The sequence below is a fragment of the Rhinopithecus bieti genome, unplaced genomic scaffold, assembly GCF_001698545.2.
Source record: "Rhinopithecus bieti isolate Rb0 unplaced genomic scaffold, ASM169854v2 scaffold_19018, whole genome shotgun sequence".
Lineage (NCBI taxonomy): Eukaryota > Metazoa > Chordata > Mammalia > Primates > Cercopithecidae > Rhinopithecus > Rhinopithecus bieti.
In genome coordinates this window covers 1,817,051-1,843,241 of record NW_016809658.1, presented here as the reverse complement: position 1 = coordinate 1,843,241, position 26,191 = coordinate 1,817,051, and the positions used below count along the sequence as shown (strand labels likewise).

Below are 26,191 nucleotides of genomic sequence, written 5' to 3'. Positions count from 1 at the left end.
TTTGCTCCCTAGAATTTTTTCTTCTTTTTTAAAAACCTTTATTAGAGAAATTTAAAAACGTAAAAGTAAGCAAATAGCATAAAGAACATTTTGTATAGTATTCATCACCCACTACTGAATCCCACTTCATCTAAACCCATCCACATCCTCCTCCTGCATTATTTTGAAGCAAATCCTAGATATCACATAATTTTATCCATAAATATTTTACTGTGTATCTCTTAACAGTCAAGGGGTCTTTCTTTAAAATCCTCAAAATTCCATTATCCTAACCAAAAACATCAATGGTGATTATTTAATATAATCAAATATCTACTCCAAGTTCAAATTCCCAATTGCTTTATAAAGTTATACTTTTTTTTTTAAGAGACAAGGTCTCGCTATGTTGCCCAGGTTGGTCTCCAACTTTTGGGTTCAAGTGATCCTCCTGTCTCAGCCTCCCAAGTAGCTGGGATTACAGATGCATGCCACCACACTCAGCTAAAGTTATAACTTTTAAAGAGTTTATTTGAATTAGCATCTGCAACTGACTGATGTTATCTCTTAGTTTGTATGTTCCCCCAACCCCATTCAAAATTTTTTCATTGAAATTAATTTTTTGAGTCCAGCAGGACATTTGGCCTGGAGAGTTTCCCACGATCTGGTTTTGGCTGATTAAAACTCTGTGGTGGCATCATCGAATGTGTTCCTCTGTCCTCCCCTTTGAGTTCCTATAAATTGATTGTTGGAAAGAGAGGCTCATTTAGATTCAGGTTCCATATTTTTGCAAGACTACTTCATGGGCAGTGATGTGCTCTAGCAGAAGGCTCCTCATGTCCGTTTGTCTCTCTCTTTTTTTTTTATGACGACAACAATTCATGCATGATAGCTACAGCCTTTACTACATTAAGGGTTGTCAAATGATGAGAGACTAATTCCACAGGTCCTTATATAGCAAGCTCCTTATACTTAAAGAGAAAACACCCTTCATCTTCTATTTTGTTCCCCAGTGGTACAGTTCACACAGAAGAACAAGATAAACGCTTGAATTTTTTATTTACCAGTATTCAGAATGAGTTACTTTCCTAGCATCCTCCAACAGAAGAAACACATTTCTTTTTAGCAATATTATTAACTCATAGCTCTAAATATATTTGATGTGTTTTAATCCCTTGCAGTTTTTATCCATGTTGATGTTGAAATCACCCCATCTTTGGTCAGTCAAGTCAGCTCCCGAATCCTTTTAGCATGACCTCAGTTTTCACTGAAAGCTTCGGAGTGCTGTGGTATGACAAGTTCTTCCAGGTTCATCTCAGATGTTTCCTGCCCAAGACCTGGACCCAATGATTTCTCCAAATAGTCCTGGTTCCTTTTAGTGGGAAATGGTCACGTAAGACCACAGTCTAGAGGCTAGGGGTGCTCATTATTATAGGGTTGGTCACTGTTTCTAGGTCTTTTCCATGGACAGTGTCAAGAAATACATTCTGAATTCATACTGATGGTTCCTATTCAAAATTGGGAAAATTTCAGCTTTGTTACAGGTGTAAAGAAAAAGTTAATAATAATAATATTAAAATCAGGATAACAGCATTTTTACTTAACCCCTTCTGTCTTACATCTACATGCCCTTTCTCCCACACTGAGAATTCTGGTATTCATTGACTCTGAGAATGACAGAATTATAAGGTCACACATTGTACTGCTTTATCATACCACAATAAATACTCAACAATCACCGTGTAACAATTCTGCTGGCAAAAATATGATTGCTATAAACAGCTTGATGCATCATTATTGAATGTTTTAAAATATGTATGTGTTTATATCTTTTAAAAATATAGTTGCATATTCTGTATACTTTTTTCTACCTTGTTTTTTGGGGGTTTTTTTGTGAGACAAGGTCTCACTCTGTTGTCCAGGCTGGAGTACAATGGCGTGATCATGGCTTACTGCAGCCTCAACCTCCTAAGCTCAAGGGATCCTCCCACCTTAGCCTCCCTAGTAGCTGGAACCACAGGTGCCTGCCACCATGCCTGGCTAATTTTTTGATTTTTTTAGAGATGGGGGGTCACACTTTGTTTCCCAGGCTGGTCTCAAACTCCTGGGCTCAAGCAATCTTTGCCTCAGCCTCCAAGAGTGCTGGGATTACAGGGGTGAACAACTGCAACTGGCCCTACCTTGCTTTCTTCACTTCATACTGTATCTTGAAGATCACTCCTTGGTAGTATTTAGAGAGAGTTTTCATGCTTGGTTTACCATGTGCCATGTACTGTGCTAAGTGGTTGTATTAGGCCATTCTTGCATTCCTATAAAAACCTGAGAGACTGGGTAATTTATAAAGAAAAGAGGTTTCAGCTGGGCGCGGTGGCTCACACCTGTAATCCCAGCACTTTGGGAGTTTGAGGCAGGTGGATCACGAGGTCAGGAGATCAAGACCATCCTGGCCAATATGGTGAAACCCTGTCTCTGCAAAAATTAGCTGGGTGTAGTGGTATGTGCCTGTAATCCCAGTTACTTGGGAGGCTGAGGCAGGAGAATCGCTTGAACCAGGGCAGTGAGCCAAGATCATGCCACAGCACTCCAGCCTGGCAACAGAGCAAGACTCAGTTTCAAAAAAAAAAAAAAAAAAAGGAGGTTTAATTGGCTTACAGTGTTGCAGCCTGTACGGGAAGCATGGCCCCAGTATCTGCTCTGGAGAGGCCTCAGGAAGGTTTTACTCATGGTGGACGGTGAAGCAGAAGCAGGCACTTCACATGACGAAAGTAGGAGCAAGGTGGGTGGGGTGGGGAGAGGTGCCACGCACTTTTAAATGACCAGATCTTGCAAGGACTCACTATCATGAAGACAGCACCAAGCCATGAGGGATCCGCCCCTATGATCCACACACCTCCCACCAGGCCCCGCCTCCACCACTGGGGATTACATTTCAACATGAGATTTGAGTGGAGACAAATATCCAAGCTATATCAGTGGTTTATACAGATTATCCCATTTAATCCTCAGAATCACCCAGTGAGGTTGGCACTGTTATAATTGCCATTTTATAAATGAAATTTGAGTTTCACTTGAAACTCAACATGTAACTCAGTTTCATATGAAACATGAGAAATTGGAAGTTAAGTAATTTGTCCAAGGTCATCAAGCTGAGAAACAGTGAATAATCTTCAGCGAATAATCTTTTCTTTTCTTTTCTTTTGAGATGGAGTCTCACTCTGTCACCCAGGCTGGAGTGTAGTGCTGCAATCTCAGCTCACTGCATCCTCTGCCTCCCGGGTTCAAGTGATTCTCCTGCCTCAGCCTCCCGAGTAGCTGGGATTATAGGTACTCACCATCACACCTGGCTAATTTTTTTATATTTTTAGTAGAGATGGGGTTTCACCATTTTGGCCAGGCTGGTCTCAAACTCCCGACCTCAAGTGATCCACCCACCTCAGCCTCCCAAAGTGCTGGGATTACAGGTATAAGCCACCATGCCCAGCCCAGTGAATAATCTTTTAGGATAGAGGGAGAAAACTGATAAATTTTATATATTCATTATTCATATATATATATATATCTGTATCTCTAGCTAGCATAGAGGCAGAGAAATAATTTACACCAGTAAACTAGTAGACATCAGTATCCCAGAATACTCACAGCACTGTCTGGTTCATAAAAAAGGGTTTGTGGAGAAATTTCCAAGGATGCAGAGGGCTTATCAAGTAGGCAAAAAACTTAAATACACACAAAGTAACTTGAAAATCAATTTTTTTTTTTTTTGAGATGGAGTCTCTGTCACCCTGGCTGGAGTGCAGTGGTATGATCTCTGCTCACTCTAACCTCCTTCTAACCTCCTGGGTTCAAGCAATTCTCCTGCTTCAGCCTCCCAAGTACCTGGGATTACAGGCACGTGCCACCATGCCCAGCTAATTTTTGTATTTGTAGTAGAGGTGGGGTTTCACCATGTTAGCCAGGCTGGTTTCGAACTCCTAACCTCAAATGATCCACCCGCCTCAGCCTCCCAAAATGCTGGGATTACAAACAAGAGCCACAGTACCCAGCCTTGAAAACCATTTTTAAAAGCTATCTAATATGTGGGAGGAGAAAACTGTATAGATTAACAATATAAATGATAACTTGGAATAAATGAGAAATCAAAGCAGGCTTATCACAAAACTCATTTTGGGGCTGTAAATTCTTTGGGCACAGAACCATACTCCATCTTTGCCCATTTGTTGCCGTTCTTTCTTTTATGTGTATGGTGTTTTATAGCAGAATCTCTTTCTGCCTGCCATCTACTGCGGCTGGTCCCTACCCTGGGGTGGGTGAAACAGGTTCTAGAGAAAGGGAAATGACTGGGGGGCTGGGATGGCACTCCAGAAGGCATCTGCCCCAGGCCTTATAATTCTCTGGATTCTAGTTATTCACATGCTTCTTTTCTCCTTTCTTGTAGGCTGCTAGCAAGTTTAGGCAGGTCCTAGCACACTCATCCCTGTGTGCTCCCCCAACCTCAGCCTAGCTAATGAACCAGGTAAGCGTCTGACTCAAAGGAAGCCAATTGAACTCCTGTTGGAATTTGCCTTTTGGACTCAGAGATGCTGGGTGGCTTCTGGCCGCTGACCTCCTGATTGCCATCCCTCCCGCATCGCCACAACTCAATAATCAAACCAGCAACTGAGGAGTTACTCTACACTCTTCTCCTTTACCTTCCAACCACCCCGTTCCAGCCGCTAGTCATCACGCTGATTCCACCTGTAAAATACACCTCGATTTGTTTGGTTTTCTCCATCTCCACAGCTGGCACCCTTTCTACGTCTCTGCTATCTGTCACCTAGACAACACAGCATCTTCCAAATGAGTGCCCCTATTTCCAGAGTGACCTTAAAACAGAAATCAGATGTTCATCCCTGCTGAATATCCTTCAGGGACTGCTCTCTGCACCCAGCTGGAATCCAAACACAGGTCCAGGAAGCCCCGCCTACCTCTCCTGCCTCATCCAGATGGCTCTACCCTTTGCACCCCTCGCTTAGCCACAGTGGCCTCATCTAAGTGCCTCCACATTTAGTATCTATTCATTCTCTAGCCAGCGTACCTCAGAATGCCTGGAATTTGGCCGGGCATGGTGGCCCATTCCTGTAATTCCACCACTTTGTGAGGCCAAGGCGGGTGGATCACTTGAGGTCAGGAGTTCGAGACCAGCCTGGCCAACATGGTGAACCCCCGTCTCTACCAAAAATACAAAAATTAACTGGCCAAAGTGGTGCATGCCTGTAATCCCAGCCACTCTGGAGGCCGAGGTAGGAGAATTGCTTGAACCCGGAGGCGGAGGTTGCAGTGAGTCAAGACTGTGCCACTGCACTCCAGCCTGGGCAACACAGCAAGACAAATAAAAAGAATGCCTGGAATTCCTGTCCTTTCCCATCACTTGTCTCTTTCTCATCTTTCCAGCCTCAGCTTAAATGTCATCTCCTTAGGGGAGCCTTCCCTGGTCACATGATCTGAAATAGGTCATCCATGTTTTTCTTCCCTCAGCACCTCATTTGTTTCCTTCCTAGTACCTAATGTAATAGATCATTATTCTTTATTTGTGTATTTGTCACCCCACAGTGGGTACAGTGGCTCATGCCTGTAATCCCAGTACTTTGGGAGGCTGAGGCGGAAGGATTACTTGTGTCCAGGAGTTCAAGACCAGCCTGGGCAACATAGTGAGACCCCCGTCTCTATAAAAAATTAAAAATTAGCCAAGTGTCGTGGTGCAGACCTGTAGTCCCAGCTACTTGGGAGGCTAACGTGGGAGGATCACTTGAGCCTGGGAGGTCGAGGCTAAAGTGAGCTGAGATGGTGCCACTGAACTCCAGCTTGGGTGACAGAGTAAGACCCTGTCTAAAAAAAAAAAAAGTTAAATTAAATAATTGTCTCCCCAACTACACTATAATCTCCATCTTGGGAACTACACCATCTTGTTGGCCATCATGTTGTATCGTCTTGGGGGAATCAAGACAAGCTTCAAAGAAGGAGATGGCACTTGGAAAGAATGTGCTGAATTTTCTCCTCCTTCCATTTAGCACTGCTGCATCTTTGATTCTGTTCTGGGGGAACCACGCTTTGTCTATTTCAGTCATGGGGTTTGGCCTGAAATGACCCAACCTTGGCACTAGGAAAGTCTCTTATTAGTTTAGGCAGATTACAACTGAGGCCAAAAATAATCAAGATGTTTGCTGGGGCCAGGGACAGTGGCTCACGCCTGTAATCCCAACACTTTGGGAGGCAGAGGTGGGCAGATTACTTGAGGTCAGGAGTTCAAAACCAGCCTGGCCAACATGGTGAAACCCCATCTCTTCTAATAATAGAAAAAAATTAGCTGGGCGTGGTGGCATGCACCCGTAATCCCAGCTACTCAGGAGACTGAGGCAGGAGAATGGCTTGAACCTGGAGGGGGAGGTTGCAGAGAGCTGAGATCGCGCCACTGCACTCCAGCCTGGATGACAGAGCAAGGCTCCGTCTCAAAAAAAATAAAATAAAAAAGAGTTAAAAATATTTTTGCCAGGCAAGAAGCTTACTCTCTCTCTTTCCTGTTAAAATGGCCAAAACAGAACCTCTTTCTCCCACCTTTCTCCCACTGAGCAGTGTAGTGTGAAGATGTGTGATTGGGGATTGCTATATCAGTCAAGATCCCAGCAGGAAGCAGACGGCACACTCAAACTGGACAATTTGAGGAGCAATTAGTAAGTGGACTGTTGGTGGTGCACACCTGTAATCCCAGCTACTTAGGAGGCTGAGGCGGGAGAATCTCTTGAACCCAGGAGTTCAAGGCCACAGTGAGATATGATCTCCAGCCTGGGTGACAGAGTGAAACCCTATCTCTATTTTTTTAAAAAAACAGGGACTGTTTGCAAAAGTGTGAGCATATGTAGTGAAAACTTAAGGAATAATGAAGTATCTTAGGGCCATTACCACCCTACGCCTACAGAGGGTGGTTGCCGGAACACAGAGATATATAGAGAGATGGAGACTGTCACCTCATAGATGAGGGATGAAGGCAGCCTGTGCTGTGCATCATGGAGGACAGAGACTTAATTAATACCCCAGCCATCCATGGAGCCCATGCTGGTGGTCCTCACTGGCCAAACCCAAGTGGAAGACAGAAGGCAAGGAAGCCCACAAATCTAAGCCAGGTCTTCCTCCAAGGGCACTGAGCAGGGGAGGAGAAGAATAGAGATGTGAAGAGGCAGAAGGAAGACACGGAGCACACCTACCTGCTAGGGGAGGACTGAAAGAGTCACTGGGGGTTCTGAATGCAAGCCGACACGGCAAAAGGTAGAAGAGGAAAATGGAGTAAAACCAAATCACCTGAGGTGCTGTCCAAGCTGCTGAACAGACATCACCTGAAGCTAACTAAATACCTCGGTATTTCTCAGTATAGGAGCCAAGAGTTTCCCTTTATTGTCTGGGTGTTACTTGAAACATAAAGAGCCCTCACAGATATAACGAGTTCTTCGAGTATGACTGAGGTTTCAGTAAGCAGAAATGGAGAAATAACTTTTCAGAAACAGGGAACAGAATAAGCAAAGGCCAAGGTGAAAATGAGGGGCATGTTTGGGGATCCGTGAGTAGGCAGTTGACTGGAGCCTATGTGCCAAGTAGAAAAGTATTAGGAGAAGATTCCAGAAGGGTAAGTGGGGTCTCATAGACTGGAAGTCCTAGAACTGCCAGGTCAAGGAGTTGGGAGTTCATGTAACTGGTAATGGAGAACCACCAAAAGGTGAAGTGTTGTGATTGTAATTATTTTGTTCACGGTTTCTTTGGGGTCCTGGGAGTGTGTGGTGGCTGGTATGTGTAATTGTGATTAACTTTATATCATGAAAAGTCAGTCACCAAAAGGCAGAAGAGGCTAGATGGGACTCACCTGCAGAACTGGACGGAGGGTTCTGCGACTGCCACCGAATCTGCTCCAGGATCCCGCCGCGTCCCCTTCCACCCAGAGTAAACCATTTCCACTTACTACGGACTCCACCTTGTGGTCATGCTTGAGAACTGCACCACTGCCTCCGCGGTTCTACCCACAAGGGCAACAGGATCACCACCCTCTTTCCTTGTCCCTCTCATACCTTTAGGTCTCTTTAAAAAAATGAAAGCAACAGTGTACAGAAAGAAGTATAAAGGAAAAATTATTTCAAAATTAAAATTTAAAGCAAAATTAAAATAAAAACAAAAGTATACCAAGATAAAGTCTATTTTGTGAGATTTCATGCATCTTAAACAAATGGATCTCAAACCAAATACATTCTTTAACCTTCTGTGCATCCTCTTCTATTAGTGTTATCTGTTTTCACTAATTTCTTCAAAGCCCCAATGGGCCAGGCTGTTAAAGATATTTTCACACTTATGGCCGGGCACTGTGGGAGGCCAAGGGGGGAGGATCGCTTGAGGCCAGGAGTTGGAGACCAGCATGGCCAACATGGTGAAACCCCGTCTCTACTAGAAATTCAGAAATCGTCTGGGCGTGATGGTGCGTTCCTGTAGTGCCAGCTACTTGGGAGGCTGAGGCAGGGGAATCACTTGAATCCGGGAGGTGGAGGCTGCAGTGAGCCGAAATCATGCTACTGCTCTCCAAGGCAACAGAATGAGACTGTCTCAAAAAAAAAAAAAATTCACATTTAATCCTTACAGTAGTTTGGTAGCATAAACGCTACTATCCTCATTTCACAAATAAGGAAATCTAGGCATATGGGCTCAGAGTTTTAACAGCCTGCCCAAGGCCACACAGCTGATTAGTTGGGACAGTTGGAATTTGAACTTGGTCAGTTACATCCAAAACACAGGCATTTCCCACCAAACCACATTGCCTCTTAGTTGATAGGATTTTCATCTACTTGATTTTCAACTGGAAATTAGTAAGGGGATCTTGATTGTTGCCTCCCCCTCACTTCTTCACCCATATGCAGAGATGGGTTATTGATAGCACCTCCTGAATGATATGGGATTTTGTCCCTTTCTCTCTCCCCATGCCATAATCTCAGATAATCTCAGTCTGGCCCTTCCTCGCATTTCATACAAAATATTGCAATTGCTTCCTACGAGGTTTCCAGTGCTTCCCCCATCCCACCCCACTGAAGAGAGGGTTCTAGTTTTAAAATCCAAATCTGAAAAGACTCAATCCATTTAGGCCATACATGGCATTTAAGCCACGTGTATCAAGATGCTTAAAAATGTCTATAACCTTTCAATCAGTAATTCTACTTCTGTGAATCTATCTTTAAAAAAAATTCCTGTGTATAAAAAAGTTATATGTACAAAGATGGTCAGGCAGTATTATTGATGTAGTATAGCTCTTCCTTACAGAATTTTTAAATTTCCATTATGAGGCTGGGAATGGTGGCTCCTATCTGTAATCCCAGGGCTGTGGGAGGCCAAGGAGGGAGGATTGCTTGAGGCCAGGAGTCTAAGATCAGCCTGAGCAACATAATAAGAAGCCATCTTTACAAAAAAATTTTAATTAAATTATAATGGCCAGGCATGGTGGCATGCACCTGTAGTCCTAAACTAAGGCAGGAGGATCACTTGAGCCCAGGAATTTGAAGCTGTAGTGAGCGATCATCATGCTACTGCACTCCAGCCTGGGATAGAGCAAGACCCCCTCTCTAAACAAAACAAATAATAAGGCTGGGCGTGGTGGTTCACGCCTGTAATCCCAGCACTTTGGGAGCCCGAGGCGGGTGGGTCACGATGTCAGGAGATCAAGATCATCCTAACTAACATGGTGAAACCCCGTCTCTACTAAAAATACAAAAAATTAGCCGGGCATGATGTCAGGTACCTGTAGTCCCACCTACTCAGGAGGCTGAGGCAGGAGAACGGCGTGAACCCAGGAGGCGGAGCTTGCAGTGAGCGGAGATTGCGCCACTGCACTCCAGTCTGGGCAACAGAGCAAGACTCCATCTCAAAAAAAAAAAAGAAAAAAAAATGAGCCGGGCATGGTAACGCGTACCTGTAATCCCAGCTACTCAGGAGGCTGATGCAGGAGAATTGCTTGAACCCAGGAGTGAGAGGCTGAAGTGAGCAGAGATCGCGCCACTGCACTCCAGCCTAGGCAACAGAGTAAGACTGTCTCAAAAAAAAAAAAAGAAAAGAAAACAAATAATAATAATAATAATAAATTTAAACCAACTTAATTTCTACTCCAAACCCAATAGGATTTTCTACTTCAGACCATCCTTCAAGGTCCTAGGAAGACCCTGTAGTTATAGATCCCTACTGGTCACTGCCAAGGCCACCAGGGCCCAATTTATCTGGTTCCCTCAGTTCTAACAGCCCACTAGCTTTCATGCTACCCTTGGGACATATGGATGTTTGGTGAGGCTGGGAGCCCTGTAACTGTTCCTCTCTGAGGTCTGGCCACTTCCCTGGGGGTGTTGTCAGAGGACAGGGCACAAGTCCCAGCTGGTGCAGGACCCTGGACCCCTACCCTGGCTTGGAGCAATCTTTTACCCTGGGGGAAATCCACCACTGCCTGCTCAGGTTTCCCTCAGAGCCACTTCCTGTCTCCTCTCCCTCCAGTACACTGTACACTCAGACACTTCAGGGGGCTTAGGCTTTTGAAAACAAAGCCAGGAAAGGAAGTGTTTTGCAGGCAATTTCTGCCTTCATCCTGCCAGCCCCTGAGGAAAGTAAAACAAAGCCTGCCTGAGGAGGAAAAGCGGGGAAATACAAGGGGAAATTCCACATTTGTAGCTCAAAAAGTTCTCCTACCTCAAGATGCTTAACGATGAGACAATGCCATAAGACGTGAATGTTGGACATGAAGTCTGTGGGTTGTACATAGATGTTGATGCAGCCTGAATCATACAGTTGGCAAAACTAATTCACTTCACCTAGTCATTCCAGATGCAAATTTCCAAAGTTCTGGTGAAAATGGTTGAAGGAATAGTATTACAGCAACTGCCCTTGGCTGTACCAGCTTTACACTCTCTTCCATGCCTATGGAAATCTCTTCCCTGTCTGTAGCTTTAAGCATTACATCTATATGATCGACCATCCCATCTTCATCTCCATCCATGACTTCCTAACTTGAGTTCCATGTCTCCAACAAAACAAAAGGCAGGGTTGGGTGTGGTGGCTCATGCCTGTAATCCCAGCACTTTGGGAGACCAAGGTGGGCAGATCACGAGGTCAGGAGATCGAGACCATCCTGACTAACACAGTGAAATACAGTCTCTACTAAAAATACAAAAAATTAGCTGGGTGTGGTGGTGCTAGCCTGTAGTCTCAGCTACTCGGGAGGCTGAGGTAGGAGAATCGCTTGAACCCTGTAGGCAGAGGTTGCAGTGAGCTGAGATCTCGCCACTGCTCTCTAGCCTTGGCGACAGAGCAAGACTCCATCTCAAAAAATAAAAAAATTTAAAAAAAAGACAAAAGGCAGCACCACCTGGGAATCTCACTTTCATTTTCATGCCCCAAATCAACTCATTGTCTTTACCCCAAGTCAGCTTCCTCCACACATGTCTCATTCCATCAATGAAACAGGAGGGTAAGGTCTCAGCAAAGGTCTTTCCTCTACAGTGCTGTTAGAAATGCTTGTTCCCTGGTGCCACAAAGAAATAGCACTAGAACACAAATTTAATTTTCTCAGCAAGGCAATTTTTACTTCTATAGAAGGGTGTAACTAGCGAATGGAGTAATGGCAAGAGCACACCTGGACAGGGAAGGGGAAGGAGTTCTTATTCCTGAGGCAGGTAGCCTCTACTGCTGTGTTATTCCCCTATTGGCTAGGGTTGGACCACACAGTCTAAGTTAATTCCAACCGGCTACTTTAAAGAGAGCAGGGGTATGAGCCAGAGTGGCAGGGTGAGTAGTGTGGCGGCAAAGATGGTTAGGAACAGGTAACTGAAGGTGACTTAGGTCAGAGCAGGTGACTGGGGTGACTCAGGTCAAAGCAGGTGACTGGGAGGAGTCAGGATGGAGCAGGTGACCAGGGGAACAGATGTGAACTACTGATTAGGACTGGCGGGAAAGCTGTTTACTGAAACCAGAAGCAAAGGGGCAAAGAGCACCAGGAAGTTAAACTTTAAAATGGAGAATCAAAGAATAAGAGAGCTGAACATACTGACATACTGATTCTTTGAAGAGAAACTTGGGGTTCACTATATTTAACAATCCCCATCTTGAAATTTTACAGTTCTTTCTCTTCAAGCTTTCTTAACATGTCTTGGCTTAGTTGTTCTGCTTGATTCTCTGAAAGAAAAGCTTCTCTGAATAAGGTGGAGGAGAATTAAGGGAGGTTTTAGTAAGTGCTGCCTCTGTGAGTCTGTACACCAGCCCATGGATGCATGGTATGACACAACACCCAACAAGAAAGCGTATACNGGATGGAGCAGGTGACCAGGGGAACAGATGTGAACTACTGATTAGGACTGGCGGGAAAGCTGTTTACTGAAACCAGAAGCAAAGGGGCAAAGAGCACCAGGAAGTTAAACTTTAAAATGGAGAATCAAAGAATAAGAGAGCTGAACATACTGACATACTGATTCTTTGAAGAGAAACTTGGGGTTCACTATATTTAACAATCCCCCATCTTGAAATTTTACAGTTCTTTCTCTTCAAGCTTTCTTAACATGTCTTGGCTTAGTTGTTCTGCTTGATTCTCTGAAAGAAAAGCTTCTCTGAATAAGGTGGAGGAGAATTAAGGGAGGTTTTAGTAAGTGCTGCCTCTGTGAGTCTGTACACCAGCCCATGGATGCATGGTATGACACAACACCCAACAAGAAAGCGTATACTGGCCGGGCGTGGTGGCTCACGCCAGTAATCCCAGCACTTTGGTGGGCGGATCACGAGGTCAGGAGATCAAGAGCATCCTGGCTAACACAGTGAAACCCTGTCTCTACTAAAAAAACAAAAAATTAGCCAGGCGTGGTGGTGGGCGCCTGTAGTCCCAGCCACTTGGGCGGCTGAGGCAGGAGAATGGTGTGAACCTGGGAAGTAGAGTTTGCAGTAAGCCAAGATCGCACCACTGCACTCCAGCCTGGGAGACAGCAAAAACTCTAACTCAGAAAAAAAAAAAAAGAAAGAAAGAAAGCGTATACCTACTACGGCTGCCAGAGAAGTAAGAATTGAGGCTATGATTCCCTTCCATTTACCAAACCATTTTTCTAGTCACCTTGTAAAGGGGTCATTTACCCCTGGGGTTTTGGCTAACTCACTGGACAGAGAAGTTAGACCTTGCAATGCCTTTGTTATACTTCCATCAGGGGTGGTGTTATTTGGGATGAAGGTACAACCTTGAGTTTTAATCATGATGCAAACTCCTCCTCTTTCTGCTAATATCATGTCTAAGCCTATTCTATTTTCCCAAGCCATCTGGCTAGTAGCCCCTAATAGCTCAGCTATTCCTTTAACAGCATCTCTAATGTAGTTAATAAACCACTGTTGATTGTAATAAATGTAATTTATCTAATCTATGTTCTAATTAATTGTCACCCATCAAAATACTGACTTAAATCTTGCAGCTATTTGATCTTGGGCTTTAAATTCATCTGGAACTCCTCATGGAGCTCTAATAGCGTTTATATAAACATGGGGGTCAAAGGACCCATGTGAGGCACTTCTTTTTTTTAACGCTTTTCTTTTTTTTTTTTTTTCCTCCATGTTGACAGAATGCTAGGGTAAAAGAGATGACCAATTGGACTAGGGCACAAGTGCTGCTCTAATTACTTGGCAGAGCAGAGTACCCAGCAATAGTCCCGTGCAATACCACCACACATCTGCTTGGAGATGAACCAGGGAAGACTGATTGGTAAGCTCTTCTTGAAAAGGCTTGGTTTCAGCCGGGCGGGGTGGCTCAAGCCTGTAATCCCAGCACTTTGGGAGGCCGAGACTGGTGGATCACGAGGTCAGGAGATCGAGACCATCCTGGCTAACTCGGTGAAACCCCGTCTCTACTAAAAAATACAAAAAACTAGCCAGGCGAGGTGGCGGGCGCCTGTAGTACCAGCTACTTGGGAGGCTGAGGCAGGAGAATGGCATAAACCCGGGAGGTGGAGCTTGCAGTGAGCTGAGATCCGGCCACTGCACTCCAGCCTGGGCGACAGAGCGAGATTCCGTCTCAAAAAAAAAAAAAAAAAAAGGCTTGGTTTCAATGCACCCTGTTAAGTCTTCAAGGAATGCTAACTCTCCCCCGCCACCCCGCCACCCGTTCCTCAGCAGTGAAAGGCACAAGGTGAAGGTGAAGTTAACATCAGGGGCCGCATGGCCCTCGGGGGCTGATCCACAGGGCTCTTAACCTCAGGGAACAGCAGTGAAAGAGTCTTGCATGACTCATCGCCCCAGGCTGTGGGGTTCTGGAAGAAGAGAGCTACCGTACAGCTCATGCTCGGTCCACGAGAGGACCACCCAACTGGAAAGGGGACAATCTGGGTCTCTGGTCTGCCTGTCGCACAAGCCTAACAGTCGCTTTGTTTAGTGTGTGAACAGAATATTTAATCCATTCCAGCCAAGCATTTGCGTCCTGATACCGTTTCAAGTGCTATAGTTTGTTTCAAATCTTTAACCTCTACAACAACTACTTTGGTTTTATCATTGGGTAGATAACAAGAGAAGGTTTGGTTAGCGGAGAAGTTAGGAGAAGGAGAAGGGGTTGCAGAAGGTGGCGAGACAATAAACAGCATTTCAAAGGATCCTGAGACTTCTGCTCCTATACCATAAACTCTGGGGAGCAGAGATGGTAATCTGTCTCAATTACATTGGTCTACCTGACAATGGGCAGGGGTAACTCCTTTAGTCAAATGAATATATGGTTTTAAGGAACTGCAAGTACTAGTTGGGGCAGCCTATCCTTGCTCTTCAATATTGTATACAGTATTGGACCAACTTTGGCAGAGAAGATCTGCTCTAGGAGGACAAGATTTCCAGTTTACACTGGAATCTTCGTCAAATTCTTCTCAAATTAATTTATCCCAGTTAACAGATTTTTAGTCTGAAAAGAGCTAGGAAGGATAAAGCTACTTTTCTGAAGTGGAGAGTTGCCTCTGACTTGGCAAGTCTCCACAGGGTATAACAAGGCAAGCATCAAATGTAATAGTTTGAGGCGAAATCGACTTGGTTCCATTAATAGCAATAGAGTGAGAAAAGAGGAAGGAGTAATCAAATAAATAAAACAGAGTTAAATTTTTCTCAGCTTTAGTTTGGTAGGGTTTTCCCCTGGGACCATGGCCCATGACTCTGGAGGGAATGGCACTTTCCTGACTCGGGTGTGATGGCTCCATTCTTTTTCTGCTGTCCACACTGCAGTTTCAGTAGTTAGGAGCACTAGGTAAGGTCCTTCCCAGGCCGGTTCAAGCTTTTACTTCTCTCCAACTCAAGTGCTATTTCTTTGCAGCATTGGGGAACAAGCATTTCTAACACTGTCCCCTTATAAAAGCCTCAAAATGCCTGTACAAGTCCATGACTTAGGGGACTTAGGGGCTCCTTTGTGGAAGCTGCTCTGTTACCACCCCACAGGCAAATAAATGGATTGGATGGAGACTGGTCCCAAGGGCATCTAAGCTATTGGCCAATCCAGACCTTCTGAAGTAGCCTGGAGTGAAAATCCAGACCAACAAGAACACCCTCTGTTAAACAGTGACCAGCCAAACCATCAGATCGTCTCTCTTGGGGCTTTAAAGAGACACAGACAGAGGGGGTTGTTACTGGCAGGAGAGTAAAAACGGAAACAGGAAGAGTCGGTAGCTGAGCTACTCTAATGAGTCTCCAAGCATGTAAACTAGATCATCAGGTACTCTGCTGATATGATTCTCTCCTACAGCAGGGGAGCTTTCTGGGCAGTTGGGAGTAGAGGAGTAGAAGAAAGTATAGCAGATGTTTCTCTTCTTTTCACTTTCTCCTCCCTCTTTTCCTTCTTTTTCTTTTCTTATCCATCCCCGCCCTTTTTGGTTTTTTTCATCTACTCAGTGTCTGAATACCTCCCTATTTGAGAGACAGGGCCACAGTTCTCACTATGGAAGCTGTGAGGGTCAGGTACTTTCTGACCTCACACCTTGGAAGCTGGAGCTTGGGTACATGATCCTGCTAGTGAACCAGAGACTCAGGGTCAGTTGAGAAATAACTTACTGCTGCAGCATCAAATGTTAGCCTGACAGCATGTAGTATGCAGTGGCTATGGTGCCAACAGCAGTGTGTTCACCTGACTGTCAGCACATAAAACTGCAGATCTACAGAAAAGTTGAAAGATTACAATGGATATACCCTTTACCTAGTGAATTAGTTCTCTATTGCTGCAAAACAAATTACTCTAAAACATAGCTTCATGGGAAGAAACATTTATCACGCCACAGTTGCCATGGGTCAGGAGTGCAGGCACTGCTTACCTGGCTCCTCTGGCTTGGGGTCTGTCACAAGGCTACAAATCAAAGTGTCAAGTGGGCTGCAGTCTCACATGAAGGCTTCGCTGGGGAAGGACCTGCTTCCAAGCTCATTCATATGGTTGTCAGCAGGATTCAGTTCCTCACAGGCTGTTGGACTGAGGGTCTCAGTTCTTCACTGGCTGTTTTCTGAAGGCCTCCCTCAGTTCCTCACATGTGAACCTCTTCCCCACGAGGCAGCTCACAACATGGCAGCCCATTTCCATCTGAGCAACTGAAGGAGAGAGAATTCAATTATGGAAGGAATCTCCCACATGCTATTTGCTGGAAGCCAGTCTCTAAACCCAGCCCCTACCCAAGGGAAAGGGATTACACAAGGTGTGAATTCCAGGAAGGAAGGTCAGAATTCACTGAGTGCCACCTTAGAGTCTGTCAACCACAGATTCATCAATTACTAATATTTTATCACATTTGCATGTGCTCCCCTTTAGATAGATAGCTACAAATACAGATATACAGTTTTGTTAGACAACCAAAATTAAGTTAAAGATTGATATGGTTTGGCTGCGTCCCCACCCAAATCTCATCTTGAATTCCCACATGTTGTGGGAAGAACCTGGTGGGAGGTAATTGAATCATGGGGGCAGGTTTTTCCCATGCTGTTCTTGTGGTAGTGAATACGTCTCACAAGATCTGATGTTTTTAAAGAGGGGAGTTTCCCTGCATAAGTTCTCTCCTCTTGTCTGCCGCCATGTGAGACATGCCTTTCACCTTCCACCATGATCATGAGGCCTCCCCAGCCATGTGGAACTGTAAGTCCATTAAACTTCTTTCTTTTGTAAATTGCCCAATCTTAGGCATGTCTTTATCAGCAGTGTGAAAACAGACTAATACAAAGACATTATAACATTTCCCTTCTAATTACTTCAGCATGTATCTCCTAAGAATAAAAACATTTTTCTACATAACCACAATGCCATCACCTCCCCCTAAATTTAACAATTGTGCTATATCACCATCTAATATCAGCCCAAATTCAACTCTCTCCAATTATCCCCCAAATACCTTTTATAGCTCTTTTTTTCCTGCTCCAGTATCTACTCAAGTTTCCTGCATTGTTTTTGGTTATTGTCTATTTAGTCTCTTTTAATCTAGAACTATTCTTTCCAATACATTTATTTTTTTTTATTTTTTTTTATTTTTTTTTGAGACGGAGTCTCGCTCTGTCGCCCGGGCTGGAGCGCAGTGGCCGGATCTCAGCTCACTGCAAGCTCCACCTCCCGGGTTTACGCCATTCTCCTGCCTCAGCCTCCAGAGTAGCTGGGACTACAGGCGCCCGCCACCTCGCCCGGCTAGTTTTTTGTATTTGTAGTAGAGACGGGGTTTCACCGTGTTAGCCAGGATGGTCTCGATCTCCTGACCTTGTGATCCACCCGTCTCGGCCTCCCAAAGTGCTGGGATTACAGGCTTGAGCCACCGCGCCCGGCCTTCAATACATTTATTTCTGGGTATTGTTTTTCATACTGTTGACATTTTTGAAGAGTTCAGGCCAACTGTTTTGTATAACTGTTACCCACACAACTGGTGGGCTAGGTCACTTGGTAAGTGACAACCCAATGGCCACAACCAAGCAGGATTTAACAAGGGGATTTTATTACTTACAATTAGTAAAGAGAACAATAGGTATAGATAGCTCCCAAAGCAATGCCTCCCTGAGCTCCGGGCTGTGTCAGATTTTATAAGCATAGGGTAATCAGGCATGATCTGACTGGATCTTGCAATGAGGTAATGCCAAGAGGCATGATCTCACTGGATCCTGCTAAGGAGTGATGCCAGAGCTCAATCTGATTGCATCGTAGATTCAGCCACACAGTGTCAGCTTCCTAATCCAGTCCCTGCTCCTCTGAGCACTTAGGTTTCACCCTGTGGCTACACACTTGGTTAATCTGGGCCTGCTCAGGTTACATGACCTGAGGCTCCATTAGCAACTGAAAAACAACTCATAACTTTGTTACATAAAAGTTGAACCAAATTGGTCTGGTGCAGCTACATAATATCCCATATTCTGGAGATGATTACTTCCTAATGGTGTTCATCTTATACCAGTATCTACTGTATTTCCTGTAAGCAGGAAGTTAGGTTAAATATTTTTGGAAAGAATTCTACTTAGGAGGCACATATCTAGTAGTCCCAATATTGGTGATGTTTGATCACTTGGTTATGGTGGTAACTGCTCAGTCTTTCCATTATAAATGCATAATTTCCCTTTTGTAATTAGTAAATAAGCAGTGGAGCAATACTTGGGAGTCTGTGTGAATACCTTGTTCCCAGAAACTGTTTTCCCAATAGTTTTAGCATCCATTAGTAATCCTTATCTTGGTTAATTATTACATTTGAGTTTCCAAAAGGGTAATTGTCTAATCTAACATTCCTCTTACATTTATCACTCTGTAAAGATGAGCATTTCTTTTTCTCTCCCTGTTTTCTTTTGTTTTGTTTGAGATTGACTATGGACCATGATTTTCAAAAAAAATTATTATATTATAATCGATTATACTTATAGATTACAAATATTTATTTTACATTAACATTTAATACATTTATTATATATTTATGTTAAACATATTACATAGTACTATATAATACACTTAATATATTTAATATATAAACATCTTAAATATAATCATATATACTTAACTATATACCTACTCATTATATTGAAGTTAATTACACATTTAAGTATATAATTATCTCAAATATAAATACAATTATACTTAAAATATAATTAAATAATAATTAACATTAATTTTTATTTGCAGATTGTCCCAAATGTGGCCAATGAAAAAGTCCTTCAAGGCCGGGTGTGGTAGCTCATGCCTGTAATCCCAGCATTTTGGGAGGCTGAGGCAGGTGGATCACTTGAGGTCAGGAGTTTGAGACCAGCCTGGTCAACATGGTGAAACCCTGTCTCTACTGAAAGAAAAAAAAAAAATTAGCCGGATGTGGGGGCAAGCACCTATAATTCAGCAGGCTGAGGCAGGAGAATCACTTGAACCAGGGAGGCAGAGGTTGCAGTCAGGTGAGATCGTGCCACTGCACTCCAGCCTGGGAGAAAGAGCGAGACTCTGTCTCAAAAAAAAAAAGAAAAGAAAAGAAAAGAGAAAAAAAAGAAAAGTTCCTTCAAGTTGACTCCTATATCTTTTTTTAAAAAAACAGCTTTATTGAGATATAACTTCCCTACCATAGAGTTCACACATTTACAGTACATAGTTCCATGGTTTTAGTTTATTCACAGAGTTGTGCCAGCATCATCACAGTCAAGTTTAGAACCATCAAATTTAGTTCATTACCCCTAAAAGAAACTGTTACCCATTAGTGGTCACTTCCCATTCCCCTGAACTCCCGGAGCCCTAGGTAACTGCTAATCTACCATCTCCATAGATTTGCCTATTCTATGAGTCATACGAATGGAATCATCTATGTGGTCTGTGACTTGCTTCTTTCACTTGGCATGTTTTCATAGTTCACCCACATTGTATAGCAAGTTTGTCTACATTCTGTAGCATTGATTTTACTGCCGGATAACATTCCATATTATGGATATACTGTATTTTACTTACCAATTCATCAGTTAATGGGTATTTGGGTTGTTTCCACTTTTTGGCTCTTGTGAATAATGCTGCAATAACCAATCATGTGCAAGTTTTTGTGTGAACATATGTTTTAATTTATCTTGGATATACACATAGGAGTGGAGCTGCTGGGTCATATGGTAACTTTATGTTTAATTTTTGAGAAACTTCCAGACTGCTTTCCAAAGTGGCTGTATTATTTGACATACTTTTTTTTTTTTCCTTTCTTCTGAGACAAGGCCTCGCCCTGTTGCTCAGGCTGGAGTGCAGTGCTACGATCACAGCTCACTGCAACCTTGACCTACTGGGCCCTAGCGATCCTACCACGTTAGCCTGGCAGAGTTGGAATTACAGGTGTGAGCCACTGTGCCCAGCCTCCATTTGACAGTCTTACCAGCCAAGTATGAGAGTTCCAATTTCTCCACATCCTCTTCAACACGTTGTTACATTTTTTTTATAGCCATCCTAGTGGCTATAATTGTGGTTTTGATTTGCATTTCACTGAGGCTAATGATACTGAGTCAGTTTTTCTCCAGGTACCTTTGGTCCCAAAAATTCATGTTTTATTTTATATCCAGAAAACTATCTCCAGTTATAGCTTTGTTTCATTGTCACGTTTCTCTTCTTTGGAGACGTCAATGATGCATATGTTAACTTCTGTCCATCTTCTATATCTCTCATTTTTTTCCCGATATTTTTCCTTCTTTTCCAAATTTGTTTTGGGTTCTCTTGGCTGTTTTAAATTTATTTATCAATGTTCCTTCTTGAATTTTTAGGCTAACCTATTTTCCCGTGGACACAATGTAATTTAGTTTCCGTATCTCATGATTATTTTGGCTTTTTCTTCTACTTCTTTCCTGAATTTAGTCAGTTCTCATTTTACAGCTTTCTGCTTTGTGTCCACTTCTATTTTGAGTTTTTTAATGTCTGATTTTTGGTATTCTTTATAGCTGCAGCTGATTACTAAATGATATTTACTTCATACAAAAAGTATTATGTTAGTTTTCCTCTGCTTTTTGCCTGTTGGATGGAATTGTGGTTGGTGGGAAGAATTTTCATTAGTTAAAACTTTTTTTATTTTGTTCTTATAGTTATTTTACATGGATGTTGGTAGCTCTTCTGTTTAGCTCAAAATAACTTGCATCTGACCAGGTGTGGTGGCTCACACCTGTAATCCCAGTAATTTGGGCGACCAAGGCAGGTGGATCACCTGAGGTCAGGAGTTCAAGACCAGCCTTACCAACATGATGAAACCATCTCTTCTAAAAATACAAAAATTAGCCAGGCATGGTGGTGGGTGCCTGTAATCCCAGCTACTCATGAGGATGAGGCAGGAGAATCCCTTGAACCTGGGAGGTGGAGGTTGCAGTAGGCCAAGATCGTGCTACTACACTCCAGCCCCAGCTGGGTGACAGAGTGAGACACCGTCTCAAAAAAACAAAACAACCTGTCAATATCACTGGGGAAAGGGTTTGTCAAACTCCAAGGCAATTTTCAGTGAGAATGACGTTAAGTTTCAGATTTCATGGCAATAGGAATGATGTCAGACTTCACATTCCCCATGAAGAACCAGACAGCTAGAGTGTCACTACATATTTTTAAAAGATGACTGAGGATGGAGACAAGTGAGTTGGCAGACAGTGGCAACCTCTGGAAGATGGAATCTTCTCTGTTGGTTCCCAGGCTGCTGTTCGGAAAGTCCCAAAACAAGCAACTGGCCTCTCCTGCATTCCCACCGGCTGCACCTTGCTCCTGCCTACCATGGAATCTGGCTCCCAGCCACCAAGCAAGAAGCTACCAGCTGGCCAAAATTTTTAATTAAAAAAACAAAAAGGCCGGGCGCGGTGGCTCAAGCCTGTAATCCTAGCACTTTGGGAGGCCAAGACGGGCGGATCGCGAGGTCAGGAGATCGAGACCATCCTGGCTAACACGGCGAAACCCCGTCTCTACTAAAAATACAAAAAACTAGCTGAGCGTGGTGGCGGCGCCTGTAGTCCCAGCTACTCGGGAAGGCTGAGGCAGGAGAATGGCGTGAACCCGGGAGGCGGAGCTTGCAGTGAGCTGAGATCCAGCCACAGCACTCCAGCCTGGGTGACAGCGCGAGACTCCGTCTCAAAAAAAAAAAAAAAATTAGTTCAAGTGCCTGCTGGGAGACAAAACTCTGAACCAATGACCAATAGTTTCTTCCACAACAGAATATCATTGCTGGAAACAATGGGTGTGGCACTTCTCAAATCATACCTAATTATTCTCCTCAAAATTTATACTTTGCTTTTCCTCAAACCAGCTGGTTTAGATATTTTAGTACAATGCTTTCACCAGAACCTGCAATAATGGTTCCTATTAACTGGAAACTGAAATTGATGTGGTCTCCTCATGCCACAGGTCACATGTTGTTTGGTGACTGATCTCAAAGCTCAGGAGGAAGTGGGGTTGCTGTTATGCCACAGAGGCAAGAGGAGCAGTACTAGAACCCAGGAGGTCTCCTGAGGCACCTCATCACTCTCATGCCAGGGCACAAGTTGATGGCAACATACTGCACCACCTGCAGACAAACTACAACCTACCTACAGGCAACCTCCTCAAGAATGAAAACTTGCTTAACTCAAGCAGGCAAAGAATCCTGGCCAGCTGAGGGGTTGCGTGAAGGAAAGAGGGACCTGGAATAGGTAGCAGAGAAGGAAAATCGTAAATGACAGTAAAGCTTCATTACCAGTTACAAAAATGAGGATTATAACCTCTAACGGTATTTCCCTTCTTGCTGTATTATATATAAATGGAGCGTTTTTAGCTATTTTTAGTCCTTTTCTTTCATTTCCTTTCTCTTCACAATTGTATCTAAAGTCTATCAGTGATGCTTAACTTTACAATTTAGTTTACGCATTGCAACGATGGGATGGGATGACGATGAAACTGAAAGGAAGAATGGAACATCACTTACAGAAGTTGGACTTGGGCCAAATACAATAAATGAGGAGATTTTGAGATGCCCTGCTTTGGGGAAGGGATAAGTAAATTCTGTTGTAGGAGAGATACTTGCATTTTGTTGGATGGCAGCATTTTCATTTACCTTTGAAAGCACTTCTGTGAATGTTGGGCAGCCTAAGAGACGGCCAGTAGTGGAGCAACTTTTGGCAACCCAGCGTCTTATTCTTCTCATTTGAGGGGAGGCCCCCACACACTGAGTCTTGCTATGAGGCTAGGCCTCCCTGACTAGAAGCCACAGGAGAAACCAGAACTCTATTTGCCTATTGGCAATTAGAACACAGGCTCACAACCTAGACTAGACCTAGTAAATGGTCCTTCCCAAAACTTGAATCTTGAGTGAAAAGAGTTGAAAAATAATTCATGTCACCACCAAAGGAGCTGGCATGCACCCTAATCAGAGTACCAAAGCAGGATGGCTTAGCAGGTTCCTAACATTTCCAGGCCTGGTTCTCCAGCATTGCTGGTGCAAGGATTATCACTACAGACAGCTCCAGGCCTATTTTTCCCACGCTCAGAAACACCAGAGGAAAGAGCCTCTTTCTCCCACCCTCATTCTCTAAAATCCCCGACAAGGGCTCAGATCATCTCAGGTTTGGTCATGTGCACATCCCTAGGGAAATCTGAGAACAAGAGGAGGGAGACTATAGTTGACCGAGCCTGGGCTCCACACCTCCCCTTCTCCACACCCATCCTGCATGGGATGGAGAGGCCAGAGAAGTGTGGTGCTAAAGAACCATCTGATCCAGGGGACTGCAGACAGTTCCCCAAAGGAAAGTTTTCCCGTCAGGCAAAAACAAAAGCTGCTCACAACACAAAATGACAGAACGTCAGAACCAAAAGGAACCTTGGGAATCCTTCATCCTATCCCCTCTCTTATAGATGAGGAAACCATAAGGATATGTATGCCTGTTTGGACTTTGTACAGTGCTCTGTCCAGCAGGGGTGACTTGGCTGTGGGATTAGGTGACTCCACTGGAGGTCTTCTGTGTATAGGAAAGATCTAGGGTCACAAACACAAATCCCTTCAGGTAGGCAGCAAATGTGTGAAGGCTGGCTGTTACTTAATGGACCAGTGGTGTTGGTGGGATTCAAATTCTTATTAAAAAACAAAAGCAAACAAACAAAGAAAACCTATGTGGTGCCCAAATAAAACCACCTGTGGGCTAGATGCTGCTGTTGTCAAAAGTTTGTGACCCCTGGGTTAGACAAAACCTCTGAGCTGTCCTGACAGGTCTGGGAAAACCAAACAAGTCCTTGTCTCCTAAACTACCTGGGACTCAAGAGCTCTGTAGGAAAAAATTCGTACCCTGCACCCAGCTGGGGTTGACATTTACAGACACCTGTTTTATGAATTGAGGAGATATTCAGCAGAAGCCAGATTGCTGAAAGTGCTGCTGAGAGAAAACCATCAGAAGGAAGGACCCCTTCCCCACGCCAGCTAGGTGGTAGTTCCTCTATGCCTCCAGATTCTGCTGAGCAGTAAAAGCTAAAGGGCAGTGTCATTAAGCTCCTAGGGGATGGGATGCAGTGGCTCACGCCTGTAATTCCAGCACTTTGGGAGGCCGAGGCGGGAGGATAGTCTGAGTCCAGTTCAAGCCCAGCCTGGGCAACACAGCAAGACCCCATCTCTGCAAAATAAATAGATAGATAGTTAGAGATATATGAAAGCTCCTAGGTCTCATGCTGGCAGGGGGCAGTGTGTGCACCCTGGCCTCCCACAACCTGCCTCCCACTTCCCTCTGACCCCATCACCAATTTCCCATCAGAGCAGGCTGCTCGGAGTCGCTAAGCAGCTCCCAGTTCTTTTTCCACACCCTTCCCATTCTCTGAGAGCCAGAGCTCCACCTCCCCTCGAAGCTGGCCTCAACCACCCGGCCTGGGTAGCTCCCCCTCGGCACTGGCTCCCCGCCTCGCCCCACAGCACCTGTTCGGGCCTCGGTCGCGCCGCCGGGTCTTGCAGATGCGAATGTAAACAGAAACACAGCGAAAGGAGGTGGGACCACCTCGTGACGGCGGCGCGTAGAAACATCAGTACGTCCAGAGCAAAATGAACGAATGTACGCATGACTCCTGGCGCGACCTTCACGCGGGAAAGCGCGCCCCCCGGCACCCACTTCTAAGCGCCCCAGAATGACCCGCCCTTGCATAACCCGGCTCTCAGGCGAAGCTGAGGTCGGAGCTCCAAAAACGAGGGAGGACAGCAGCTGAAGAAGTCCCGGCTTCCCATAGGTCAAGACGAAGTAGGGGGCGGGTCATCTGCAGGAGCGTCCATGTATTGGTCGAGCCCCGGACTGAGGGTTGAGATTGGCTGCGCGACACTGCCGAAAGCTCTCCCGCGGAGGGAGAAGGGGCGGGAAGAAGGGTGTGGTCACCGCGTCCGAAAGGCGTGGTTGGCGCTCGGTCCCGCCCTGCGCGTTTCGGGCTGCGGTTGGAGGGCCGCGGTTGGAGTCAGGGCCCCCCAGCTCGGGGCCACCGCATGGGGCTGCTGAGGCTGTTCCGGACGTGCGAAGCGTTCGCGGTGCGGTAGGTAGGCAGAGTCCCGCGCCCTGGTGCTGGTGTCGGGGGTGTCCGCGGCGCTGGGGGCGGTGGCCCGGGCTAGATCCGTGCGCGCAGCCCGGCCCCCTCCGCCTCCTCCCTTCGGTGCCTGCGGGGCCCTTGCGGTGCGGGCCGTCTGGCCTCGCGTCCCCGCCGGCAAGGGCACAAAGGCTCCCTGGGGGCGGGGGCGCCTCGTGCCTTCGCCTCCATTTTGCGGGCCGAACGGCGTGTGTTGTGGCGGCCGAGGGGTCGGGGCCGAGGCGGGCGGCTGGGCTTGGGAGTGCCCGGGCGCGGCGAGGGAGCGCGCGAGTCCGCGCATCTGGTGGCGGAGCAGCTGCGCTGCTCGTCGGCCTGGGCCCCGGGGGAGGTCACTTTCCCTCAGGCCTCTCCCGGGCGTGGGCTGTTTACCCAGCTCCCCGGTGGGGGCTAATGCAGCGCGGGCCTTTCCCCCTGGAAAGATGGAGACCAGCGATGTCTTCTTATCGCTGTGGATGCTGCAGCGCCCAGATGCGGAGCGAAAAAATCTAGATGTCTCATTTTTTTTTTTTTTTTTTGCCTCTGAGGGCTACCCTTTCTAACTGTCATCACTAGAACAGTTCTCAGCAGCCTGGGGACGAATGTCCAAAACCTGTTCCAGCCCTTGACGATTAGTAGTTTGGGTTTAGTGTATTGTTTATAACAAAAATGAGCGGAAACCTGCCAGGGCAGATTGGACCTCACTGGGAA

The 26,191-nt window shown here is 45.1% G+C and overlaps 1 protein-coding gene and 1 long non-coding RNA gene across 6 annotated transcripts in view; one reads left to right on the top strand and one right to left on the bottom strand.

The window, feature by feature from the left end:
- Nucleotides 1-1,062: 1,062 nt before the first annotated feature.
- LOC108540823 (uncharacterized) lies at nt 1,063-25,091 on the bottom strand. Of its 2 annotated transcripts, none has more exons than XR_001888779.1 (5): nt 24,855-25,091; nt 16,317-16,584; nt 10,708-10,860; nt 7,865-8,076; nt 1,063-1,484 (listed from the first exon to the last, which is right to left on the bottom strand). It is a non-coding gene; the product is annotated as an uncharacterized LOC108540823 (long non-coding RNA). The 2 variants fall into 2 exon arrangements; XR_001888780.1 differs by lacking the exon at nt 24,855-25,091 and adding an exon at nt 19,931-19,972.
- A 182-nt stretch (nt 25,092-25,273) lies between these two features.
- Nucleotides 25,274-26,191, top strand: part of CEP68 (centrosomal protein 68) — a 30,884-nt gene continuing 29,966 nt past the window's right edge. For 2 of the 4 annotated variants that reach the window (XM_017890030.1, XM_017890028.1), the window contains exon 1: nt 25,275-25,457. The gene's annotated coding sequence lies outside the window, so the exon portion shown is untranslated. Of the gene's footprint in view, nt 25,458-26,191 lie in introns of all 4 variants that reach the window. The other 2 variants (XM_017890031.1, XM_017890029.1) reach the window with 2 other exon arrangements.